The following is a 13,538-nucleotide window of genomic DNA, read 5'->3' on the forward strand; positions in this document are numbered from 1 at the left end:
TCTTTTTAAAGATGCCTTTGCGTTTGTGTATAATTCCTGGTTGTGGTCGTTACCTCTCCGCTTCCGACGGCCATGATCGCTGCCTCACGTGCTTGGGCGCTGCCCACGTGGAGACAGCATTCGTGGACGCTCACTACGAGAACATGACCATGGCAACGTTGCGGTCGCCAAGGGCATCCCCCTGTGGCAACGGCACCGGCTCTGCCGCAGCCTGACCCAGCGGGCCAGTGTAGAGCCCCCCGCGGGAAGCAGACTCCCCCTTTCTCACAGCGCACCACCAAGAACCCGAGGAAGGCTTCGAAGTGCCCCTGAGACGGGCGATCCAGGGACATGGAGACCCGCTACAGGCCTGGAGCTGGAGAACAGACCACTCCATCCCCCGTTGGAGGGCCAGGTGGAGAATCCTTTGTTGCCTTTTCTTTTTTTTTTATGAGCAATTGTTTTTATGGAGTAGTCAGTTCAATATAAAACAATAAATAAATACAACATGTTAGAGTGTAGCCACCCCCACCCATCACCCACCAGGTAGACTTATACTGTGTTGAAGAACTGAAAGACATTGTAGTGGAAAAAAAAAAAGTTAAATACCTAATCAATAGATAAATAGAAAATATACATAAAATATAGAATTAATTTTACATCAAAAAGAAGAAACAAAGGATTTAATATTATCAAATGTAGCACACCAAGTCTTTAAATTCTTTGTCTTTGCTCCATGTATGCGAGCTTTTGATAGCTCTAAAGAAATAATATCCAGCAAAGATAAGCTCCATACATGCCTGCTCATCGTATGTGGAACGACTGACTAACATTTTCTTTGCAGCAGTGAAAGCAGCTAAAAGTAAGTTTCCCTGTTGCGAAGACAATGCCAATTCAGAGAAGTTATTTCGGAAGAAAAGTTCTGGAGTGAAAACCATATCCTTATCTAACAAGAATGATATGTCATGAGCAAGCTGAGACCAGAAAGGAAAAAGTGCAGGACATTCCCAGAAAAAATTTAAATATGTACCAAGTGGTCTCTGCGAACATAAGTTACAATTCTGGGAAGGTGACAAATGCATATAGAAATGTTTTAAAGGGGACAGGTAGAGTCTATGCAGTAGTTTCCAATGGATCATCTGATGATTTGGATTTTTTGAGGATGATGTGATTGTCTCTCAAATTTGGTCAGTAGATAAAGATTGTATGTCACCGCTGAAGTCCTTAGACCAAATAGTTGTTAAAGAAAGTGGTTAATTAACACCAGATATTCAATTTTAACAACAGATATTCTTGCAAGGAAAGAAGTATGAAGATGCGTCCAATTTGCAAGACCTGGCCAAGTTATTGTTTACATTTTCTGAAACAATACCCTGCAGAGAAGGATATATATCTACCCCTAAGTATTTGAACTGAATGCACTACCGGAATAAAAACAGAAAACGTCACAGATCCAACACAGAAATCGAGAGGAAGCAGATATGACTTTGTCCAATTAATTTTATACCCAGATAGACAACTAAACTGATTAAATACATTTAAAACATGAGGGACAGCATGAACTGGATTGTCTAGAAAAAGCAATATGTCATCTGTAAATAAAGATATGTGATGTGAGGTGTTCCTAACCGATATAGGAAGCATAAGTTCTGACTGATGTACAGCTTGAGCAAGAGGTTCTAGAGACAGAGCAAACAGTAAAGGTGAAAGAGGACAACCCTGACGAGTGCCTCTTCCAATCGAAAAAGATTGTGAACATACCTGGCCAGTAAGAATGATAGCTGAGGGATTAGCATAAATGATTTTAATCATATTTACAAAGTTAGAGCTAAAACCTAGGTGAACTAGCACTGCCCACAAATAATTCCACTCTAAATGGTCGAATGCTTTCTTTGCATCTAAAGAGAGTATTGCAGAAGGAGAAGTCAATTGTTCTGCTGAGATAAATATGTAAAGCAGTCTTTGCAGGTTATCTGAGGCAGAGCGAGATTTGATAAACCCTGTTTGATCATGATGAACAAGTTTGGTCATAATGCCTTCTAGATGGCATGCTAAAACTTTTGCATAAATGTTAACATCTGTACCAATTAGAGAAACTGGGCGATAACTAGAACATGATGCAGAGTCTTTATCTTTTTTTAACAAAAGAAATATAATAGCCATGTTCATATTTTGCCCAAAGGATCCTTGATCACTTGAATATTGCATCATATCTAGCATTAGTGGACCCAACTTGGCCCAGAAGTTCAAATAGAACTCAACTGGTATGCCATCTAGACCTGGGGATTTCCCATTGCTCATACCTCCAACCGATGATTCTAATTCGACAAGTGATATGGGTCTAGCTGAGAACTGAGAGTCTGATTCTGACAGATGCGGAAGATTAAGAGTAGATAAAATGGAAGTAAAGGAGGTAGGGTCGCATTTAGAGTTGGAGCTGTAAAGATCACAATAGAAGGAATGAAAAGTGTTGTTTATACTCTTCTGGTCAGTCAGAACCTCACCGGCTTGAGATTTCACTGCTGTAATATTAGCACATTTTTCATTATTACGTAGTCTTAAAGCTAATAAATGGCTAGGTCTGCTACCATGAAAACAATTATTTTGTCTGGATCTTTGTATAAGAAATTCAGCTCTTTATCTATATAATAAATTAAGTTATTTCCTAACAGTTTCAATTTTGGCTGCAGTACTATCAGAAAAAGAATGACGGTTTGCCTGCTCTAGTGACCGCAGTTTGGATTCCAGGTCAGAGGTTTTCTTAAGATTCATTTTCTGGCGAAAATATGCATATGAAATAAAAAAATTCCTTATAAAACCTTTTGTTGCCTCCCATAGTATTCGTGGGTCATCTACCGAGCCTTTACCTAACATAGTTTAGTTCTGAATTGATCATGGCAGCTGTGGCTCAATTGGTAGAGCGGGTCGGCCACTAATCGCAGGATTGGTGGTTTGATTCCCAGCCCACATGACTCAACATGCCGAAGTGTCCTTGGGCAAGACACTGAACCCCAAGTTGCTCCCAGTGGCTAGCACCTTGCATGGTGTATGAATGTGTGTGTGAATGGGTGAATGTGTCACAGTGTATAGCGCTTTGAAGACCATTAAGGTTAAAAAGGTGCTATATAAGTGCAGACCATTTACCATCACAAAAAAACTCAACCTTTCTTTGTAGCAATTATTCTATAACATTGGACGTTTATGGGGGCCATTTAAGCCATTTACATTACAACTTAGTATATTCAATTTAGTCATAAGTATCAAACAAATAAGTGATTTGAACAAATGAGTCAAAGTGAAACCACTGCAAATAAATAATCTTAAGTCTACCATTAAACCATCCCTCACCCACTGAACAACCCTGTAACATAAAGCAAACCCACCCCATAGAACTACAGCATTATACTCCTCTGTCATTGTCAGTGACAGCAACATGACAGCCTGTACAACATTAGTACACCGCCATTAGCCTAATTATAAGAGAACAGAATATCTTTTTGAATTCACATCAGTAATTAATTATATTTTCTGTAACGAGGAAGCAAACATAAATAATTACATCATATACGTATGAAACTGAGATACCTTGTCTCCTAGCTCAGCCTTTCTCAAACTTTTTTCAGTCAGGGCACCTTTCAAAAGTGCATAAAATCTCAAGGCACCCCAGTGTAAAATATAATTTAAAAACACTGCATAACCCAAATGTAAATGCAAATGTCCTGTTTATTTAGACAGAACAGTAATGAACAGAGCATAATACGAACTGTAAATAACAATAATAATAACAACTTTATAGCACCTTTAAAAACACAGGTTTGCAAAGTAATTCACAAAATAATTAATCAGAGACACAAATGCCATAAAACCGTAAGAGGTGGACTGCCCAATACAAGAACCCAACAACAAATCCAGACCAGGAGAACTAAAATGAAGTGCAGGATGCAGTTAAAATAAAATAAAAATGGGCAGACATGAAAAAAATATATATACAATACGATAAGAAAAAGATGCATGTTAAAAAATGCACCAGAGATAAGCAGGAATGTTTTTCCATATAGTGCTTGTTTTCATCCGTGCCATGCGCATGTACACACACCCACATACACATACACCCACACACACACAAACAATAATCCACAACGAGAGAGGGAGAAAGATCTACATGCGCGCATGCAGCGCGCATACGCGCTCACACAAGCCGGGGGTGGGGGTGACCACAATCAATGAGAGACGTGAGCCTGGTGCGACACACACAGCCGCCCTATCCTGGCAGGGATGGATGAGAGGCAGACACGGAGCTCCTGGTCCACAGTCCTCAGTTGCTCCCTGTACTTGTTCTTGATGTACGTCAGGCTTGAAAAGCTCAGTTCGCACAGATAAGTTGTGGAGAAGGGTAGCAAAATAGCAACAGCGCTACTTGAAGCCACTGGATACTCTTTTTTCACTGAAATCCAAAACCTGTCCAATTCCATGTCACCAAATCTCATTTTCAATGTGCGGTCTTCCCTGATCTCCATCAGTTGCTCCTGTGTTGGCAGTGGCCAGTCCTTTGCGCTCTCCAGCGCGCTTGAACTCCAAGGATCACGGACCCAGTCAAACTGTGCATAAGACTCCGATGGAAAATAATGATTAATCGCTCATCGAGAGATTTCAGATGCTGGGTTATGAGATCAGAAAGTGTACTGCTGTTTACATGCACATTGCACAGGGGAAACATATCCAGCCTGCCCTGTCCCACAAAGGAACGCCAGAGTGTGAGCTTAGATCTGAAGCCACGCAGTTTGTCAGACGAGGAGAGGAGGTTTTCTTCTTTGCCTTGCATTTTAATATTCAGCTCATTGAGGTGCTTAAAGATGTCAGCCAAATACGTGAGTTTTAGGCACCATTGCTCATCTGCGAGCAGCTCTGCATATGCAGATTTTAAGAGAGTTCTTCTCTTAACTCGCACAATCGGCCCAAAACCTTCCCCCGTGACAGCCAGCGGACTGCCGTGTGTAGCAACAAGCTCTGATGCTCTGCCCCCATTTCCTCGCACAGAATCGAAAACAGACGGCTCTTTAATGGGCGCGCCTTTATGAAATTAACAATGTCCACTGCTCTGTCAAGCACGTCCGAAAGTTCTTTTGGGAGCGTCTTTGCAGCAAGTGCCTCTCTGTGAAGGAAGCAGTGGGTTGTTCGGATGTCAGGGTTTTGCTGCTTTGCCCTGCAAATGAAACCTTTGGCACAGCCCGTCATTGCAGCTGCACCATCAGTACAGATACTAATACAGTTCTTCCAACTCAATCCTCCCTTTTCAAGATACTCAGTTGTCACACGATAAATTTCTTCTCCTGTTGTTTTGTTTGGCAGCGGTTTGCAAAAGAAAAAATTCTCTCTAATACGGTCCCCATCCACAAACCGAACATTTGCCAAGAGCTGAGCATGCCCACTCACGCCCGTTGACTCATCAAGTTGTAAAGAAAAATGTGCTCGAGCCCCTGCCCTATTTCAAAATTAATCAAAAGTGCCCTTCTCAAACATATATCAATGATAATATTGTGGTCAATAAAAAAAAAAATGTATTTGCTTATAATTAACATGACAATGTGTACAAAACTAAAGTGGCCTAAATTCACGTTTATTTTTACGTTTCTGTCAGTCTGAGGTGTTGTTGCTATAACGCGTTGCTATGGGTTAGCGTCACTTGCGCCAAGTTGTGTGTGTGTCTTGCCTCGGTCTTGTGAGACGGATTTTTATGGTTAATTTTATATATATATATATATATATATATATATATATATATATATATATATATATATATCTAAAATGAATTTACAATTGTATTAATACGTTCATATGTTTGAAAAGAAGAAGAATGTATTTATGTAAATTCAAATATATTTATATATGAAATGTCAGATTTTTTTTTTTCTTTTTTTTTTTTTAGCCTACGTAATTTTTTGGGCACCCCTGACACAGTCAGGGGGCACCCCAGTGTGCCGCGGCACCCACTTTGAGAAAGGCTGTCCTAGCTAACATGAACAAACTGCCAGTAGAAGACCATCACATGTAGTTCTATACAGATTGTTATTACTAGTCACTCAGTAATAACAATCTGTTCTGCCATGTCCATATTTGAAGAATGAGGTTGGGGGATCGAGCTTAGGAATTGATGCGCTTCCTCCGGAGAGTACAGTAATTTAGTCTTGCCGTATTTCATGACAATCTTCAGTGTACCTGCCTCTTTCAATTCTTTCCTTATTAGAGTATAGGAGCTTCGTTTCTTTGACGTTGAGGGAGAAAAGTCGGGGAAAAAGCTCAGCATTGCACCATCGTTTGTTTTTACAGAACTCGGTGCACATTGCCGCTAATTCAGTTTTCAAAATGTCCTCAAATCAATTTATAGTGATCGCCATGTTGTCCTCCATGTCCGCTCGGCCTGCCATGGCTGCTGATTTAGTTTTGTTCTTTATTGGAGAAGATGGTGGTGAAAGTTAAGCGAGTTTCTGACTGTGTGACCCTTCTACGGAAGGACGTGATAGAGCCTGTCCATCCAGCCAAGATGAATAAGGGGTTCTACATCCCCTATTTCATCGTACCAAAGAAAGGCGGTGGGTTGCGGCCAATCTTGGACCTGCGAGTACTGAACCAGGCCTTACACAGACTCCCGTTCAAGATGCTAATGCAGAAACGTGTTTTAGCGAGCGTTCGGCATCAAGATTGGTTTGCGGTGGTAGACCTGAAGGACGCGTACATCCACGTCTCTGTTTTACCTCGACACAGGCCCTTCCTTCTTTTTGCCTTTGAGGGCCGGGTGTACCAGTACAGGGTCCTCCCCTTTGGCTTGTCCCTGTCACATCTGTCTTCACGAAAATCGCAGAGGCAGAACTTGCCCAGCTAAGGGAAGTGGGAATCCGCATCCTCAACTATCTCAACAACTGGCTGATTCTAGCTCACTCTCGAGACTTATTGTGTGCCTACAGGGACCTGGTGTTCAGGCACCGAAGCCAGCTGGGTCTCCAGGTCAACTGGGAAAAGAGCAAGCTCTCCCTGGTTCTCTTTTCTCTGGATGGAGTTAGACTCATGATGGCACGCCTCACGAGCAAGCGCGCGCTGTCGGTGCTGAACTGCCTGAAGTCATTCAGGCGGAGAACAGCAGTCCCCCTGAAACAATTTCAATGGCTCCTGGGGCATATGGTGTCCTCTGCGGCGGTCACACCACTCGGGTTGATGCACATGAGACAGTACTGGCTTCAGTACTGGCTTCAGACTCGAGTTCCGAGATGGGCATGGCATCACGGGGCACATCGCGTGGTAATCATGCCGATCTGCGGCCGCATGTTCAGCCCTTGGACAGACCATACATTTCTGAAATGGCCGGGACCTTGTCTTGGCTCCTCAGCACAAAACCTGAATGAGTGGTTGCGAGCCAGTTCCTTTTATACCCGTATGTCTAGGGGAGTGGCATGCAAATTCAACTCACCAATTCCCATTGGCCTCTTCTCAAAGATCAGAGGTGTTTGGGGCTCCCAAAGGCCACTACATCGACACAACGTCTCATTCCCTCCATCAGGGAACGAAGGTTACGAAAGTAACCAGGACGTTCATTAATCCCAAACCAAGATGCACACTATATATACATCAGGATCACCCATGTGGATGATTCTCGCAAATCCTGAAAAAAGAAAATGTCCTGGTCCAATTTCACTTCGATATCAAAAAAGACTAATAAGAAATTATATTTTGCATACATAAATTGAGGCCTATTATATTTTGCATACAGATTATTAGGCCTATTTTTAGGGCCTTTGAAACCCCTTAAACTCTATAGTCCTGATGGCTGGTCAAAACGGGGGCACTATATCATGAAAAAAGTAGAAGCTTAAAAAGTAAAAGTCTCTGCACACATAAGTCATGCAAATGATGTATAATTTGAAAGCTTAGAATATGAACTTTTCAGAGATAACATAACTTCTACATTAATTTGACTTAAAATAACAAAATGAGGTCTCAAATCATTAGCACCCCTATTATAGGCTTCATTTTCTTATTTTATGTTAAGAATTACTTTTGTATTAATATTATTATTTCTGATTTGGGGTTAACTATGACCAGGACATTTTCTTCACAGGTTTTGTGAGAATCACTCATGTGTGATTATTTTGATTCTGCACTAAAAATCCCACATTTTTGGTCTGTGTTGAACTTTTATTCTACGGTATCAAATATTGACCAATCCTCTGATCCTAAACTGCTCGCCATACTTAAATACCTACAGTCATTACTGAATTAAGACAATCCAAAATGGAATGATGGTAACCATCTTAACAGTCTGGACCTGACTTTCTGATTTAGCAGTGTGGAGAAAATGATGAATTAAATTATTAAAAAATCTGATAATTGCTCTCAGATTTGGGAAACTTTTCTGAATTATTAAGATTGAAGGCAATAATATTAAATATAAATTGAATTAATAACAAAAGGCTAACCTAAATGGTGAAAGTGCTGCTTTATTTATTGAAACACAACATGCATTAGTTTGCAGTGACATTTTGACTCCATGGTTTCCTGCTCCAAATTGCCAGTCAGTGTTATGCATCATGCTTTCATACCACTACAGACCGCATACCAACAAAAATGTCACGTAGCAGACGAGGCCTTCTGAAACAAACAAGTTGTATAAAGGCCACAAACACACCCAAAGCAGTTCAAAGTTTACATGAGGTTGCACACACTCACAATTATTGCAACAGACACATAAGAAGATCCTATAGTCACATCCTCACAGAAAATGCCAAAACCCAACTCAACCAAGCTGAGTTGAAAGAGAACAACACTGATATTTTGGCATGTGCAGAAATGTTACATCAAGATGCGTATATATCTGCTTACTCTTTGAATGTACAGCAGGCCATACAACAAAAATACAACTACACACTCATGTACAGTACAATATGAAAATAGCTTAATCTCTCCAGATAAAACAGCATTCATTAATGTCATGATTGTACCAGATAACTGCAGTTACGCATTCTATGTGTAAACAAAATGCCTTGTTACTGATTGTTAATTTAAGCCACTCTGGTTTTAACTTTGACAATATTTACCTCAGTGATGGAAGTGTTTAAAACATGTAAAGAATTATTACAGGAATATTCCAGGTTGGAGTTAAGAATAATAACTTATTATTGAATGGGGCCAATGTTTGGAGGGTTTAAAGTAAAAAAAAAATTAAGAGACTTATAATTTTATAAAAGCGCTGACAGGAATTCTCCTCTCAAACTTGTGTATTATTTGAGCTGTAAATGTGTTTAAACCGATGTTTTTACGGTCATTTTGGGTTTACAGTGTCGCATCGTCATGGCTACAAAATTGTAAAATTAGGAATAACTTCACACAGAAAAGGTTAGTAAGCCATTTTATCACACTAAAATCATGTTAACACGCACATGATTTGTGGCTATACCTTTAAAACAGTGAGTCATTAATGGTTACACATTTATGGTGACCCAGAGGTGCACAACACAACTAAATTAATCCAAAACACAGCAAAATTAAGGCACAAATCAAAGAAATTATAACAATCATTAATCTCTTTGTGTTGTGGCTTAATTTCATTATGTTGTGAACTTTAGTTTGCTTTTGGTGTTCTGCTCCTCTGGGCCACTGTACATAGTAGCCCCATTCACTTCCATTGTAAATGTCTGCTTTTTTAAAGAAAAGGAGGGACGAGCTGAAATGAATTTTTGTGGTAATCAACATTATGCCACAAATGTTGATTGAGATACGGTTTTAGTGGACATGGAATATTCCTTTTGGCAATTTTTCTTGAGACTATCTATACAGGTAGTATAATGTTTTCAAGGTGTTAAAAACACTTCAGTAGTCTTTTAAAGCAACAATTTCAATACATTGCTTATTTATAATGTACCTTTTTCCTTTAGGCTTATTAAAACTACAACATATATTTCAAGCTTATAAATGAACATCGATATAAAAACTTTTTTACATGCTATATAGTATTTTGGCAACTTTGATTGCATACTATAATACTGTTTTATAGCTTATATTAAAGCCATAATTCACCCAAAAATGAAAATGTTGTCTTTGTTTACTCACTCCTGTGTTGTTATGACCCTAATATGACTTTCTGTCTTTTTCTTAACACAAAGGGAGAAATTGTGAATAAATGTTTTGCTCAGTGATGTCATACAGTGGCAGTTTATAGTGACCTCCTCTTCAAGCTGTAAAAGGACACAAAAGTATAATTCAGAAGTCGAATAAATTATTCCAGGAGACTCATGATTGTTATGAAAGCATAGGAGAAGGTTTGTTCAGCAACAAACTGAAATCTAATGTATTATTTTGTGAAAATATTCACTGAATGTTGATCTCCTTTGCACGATAGGGCACGAGAGCAACAGGCCACACCCCTCGCGACATTTTGGCGTTCAAGAGAAACTTGTTTCGTTTATCTAAAAACAGGACCTCCACAGCGATAGAGACAACAGAACAATGGTCAGGGACATTATTTGATGTTCTGTACTTTCAGAATTTGAACTTTATTACCATCTGCTGGTAGAATCTCCAAACTGCAAATGTAGGAATGCGGTACCAACCTTGGCCACCAGGTGCCACTATCAGTAATCATGTAATCTAATGCTTTTAATGCTTTCTCTGTTGCTATGTGTCATGTCCAGACTTTCATGGTGAAATTTAATTCTAATAATATATTTTATTACAACAAGTTGTCTATGCTTTTGAAACACACTCTCTACCCCTCACCAATGTGTTTTGGATGAGCATTTTATTGTTTACTCTTCACTTCTGCAGTAGACAGTGTGTTTCAAAAGCATAGATAACTTGTTATATTAAAATATATTATTATAATTAACTTTCACCATGCAAGTATGTTGACAGATTTTGCCCCATCATTGCCCCTATATCTACACTACATTTTTTTTTAATGAATTTTAATAAAATAAATAAATAAATCTGTTATCATTTCTTTTCATCAAAATGATACAGTGGCATCAATATTCAATACACATAATTTCATGAATTTTATCTTTCTACACTTTACAAAAAATAAATATATTTTTTTAATTTTCTATACAAGCTAAGCTAAATCGACAGAATTTGTTGCATAATGTTGATTACCACAAAAATTCCAATTTTTGTGGTAATCAACTTTTGAGCCAATTTTTGAAGGGTTTAATGTAGAAATTTGAAGCTTATAATTTTATTAAAGCACATTCAAAAACATTATTTTATTGTCAATTAGGGTTTTAGGCTTAATGTTCTTTCATCGTCATGGCAACAACGTTGTGAAATTGGCTATAACTTTACACAGAAAAACTTCAATCATGTTAACACGAATATTGTTTACGTCTTGTGACTATACTTTTAAAACAGTATTTTAACGTTTACAGATTGGACCCATTAACTTCCATTGTTAGTGCCTCACTGTTACCCAGATTTTTGGGGCATGAGTCGAAATAAATGTTTGTGGTAATCAACGTTATGCCACAAATGCTTTCAATTGAGATGAACTTGTAATGCACCCAGAAAATTACTTTAGTTTAATTGTATCCTACATACAGTTCCAGAATGTAAACATTCCGGGAAATTAGTTTGGAAAATACCATTCTTAAACCCCACGAAGAATGTCTAATTTGGCATTTTATATCAGGGTATGTGTTTTCACACTAACCAAACTCTTAACTTTGAATAGTAAGCGTGAAGAGAGTGGTGGTGGTGTAGTGGTCTAAAGCACATAACTGGTAATCTGATAATCAGAAGGATTTCGAGCCCCACAGCCACCACCATTGTGTCCTTGAGCAAGACACTTAACTCCAGGTTGCTCTGGGGGGATTGTCCCTGTAATAAGGGCTCTGTAAGTCGCTTTGGATAAAAGCATCTGCCAAATGCATAAATGTAAATGTAAATATCTATCTCATGGATTATATTGTGAAGGACTTCCACTCAGGTACACAAATATGACCCGGACAGTGTCCTCATCAGAGGCACAGCAGACAGAATAATTCCAGTCTTATCTGAGGATGAGAGTGAGGTGAAGTTTTTCAGGGTGACACTCCACACTGGGGAAAATGTATAGGAAAAAAATGGTTGTCATGGCAAGGGGCCTTCCAGGGCACAGATAGCAAACGTCCCATCTTGGGTGCAGGCAATCCAGGAAAGCTACCCGGAGGATCGTCTGCAACACACCGTGCAGCTAATTCATTGCTTCTCTTTACATGATGAGAATATTCAATTCATAGTCCATATTTAAATAAGAATTGTCCTCTACCTCCAAACACACACAAATTGGGTCAGTCACAAAATTACCAAAACCATATTGGGAGAATATAATAATTTCTCCTAGGTTTTCAGTTGCAATCCCACCCAAGAACAGGAATGTTTTCAGAATGGAAAACCATGTAAAGTTTAAGTAATACACCTTGTAATTTTTTTCTCAGGTCCTCCTCCTGTGTGCCACATGGGTCAGAAAGTGATGGTAATAGGGTCAGAAGGGAGTGGTGGTGGTGTAGTGGGCTAAAGCACATAACTGTTAATCAGAAGGTTGCTGGTTCAATCCCCACTGCCACCACCATTGTGTCCTTGAGCAAGGCACTTAACTCCAGGTTGCTCCGGGGGGATTGTCCCTGTAATAAGTTCACTGTAAGTCGCTTTGGATAAAAGCGGTCTGCCATAAATGTAAATGTAATAGGTGGAGGTCTGACCAGCGTCCACTTAATCTCAATTGTGCTAAAGCAAGGTGCTGTCATGTGACATGGGTCTTATGTAAACACTTACAGGTAAATTACATATATTCTGTTGAAATCTGAGAGTAACAAACATGTGACATATAATGTACTGTCATACAGTCATTGGGCGAATTCCAATTAAAAGTGATCACCCCTATGCCCTACTCACTACAAAGGACAGAGCACTTGATGTAGGCACTCTGAAGGGAGCATTACAGTTTGAATGTACCCTTCACTAGAAGTCTTGTGAACGGCCCTTTGTGAAAAAAATTACTTCTTACTTTTGTTTAGAATGACCATTCGAGTGTCATTCGTTCCCTTCATGAAGTGCCCTTCAAAGGTGCAAAAATGCCATTTGGAAAACGGCCATTATCACAAAATAAACCCTGACAGTGTGATCACAATCCTGACACAAATGGGTTCATTTTCGTTAATGATAAATTACCCTTATGCCACTTCTTTTCTGCTTTCCAAATAAAAAAAACCACATTCGTTTTCTCCATATGTGAACTGATTTTTAACAATAACTAATAAACCTTCGAAGACAGACCTACCATGAGCTCTATGGTTGTTAATCAACCAATGCTTCTGTCGAACAATCACTCCACATTATTTCATCTTGATTTTGAAAAATTGTGTTTACTAGTGGAATTTGGGGTCAAGAACTACACTACCCATGATTCAGCAGAGAAATATCCACCAATCAGAGAATCTCAGCCAACAAAGTGCGCCAAAACTGCGCTGCAGCGACCACCCACTCCCGTGACTCACTTTGAATAATGCACAACACTTGCAGTCTCACTATACTCAAAA

Source organism: Xyrauchen texanus, chromosome 32, assembly GCF_025860055.1.
Source record: "Xyrauchen texanus isolate HMW12.3.18 chromosome 32, RBS_HiC_50CHRs, whole genome shotgun sequence".
Taxonomy (NCBI): Eukaryota; Metazoa; Chordata; class Actinopteri; order Cypriniformes; family Catostomidae; genus Xyrauchen; species Xyrauchen texanus.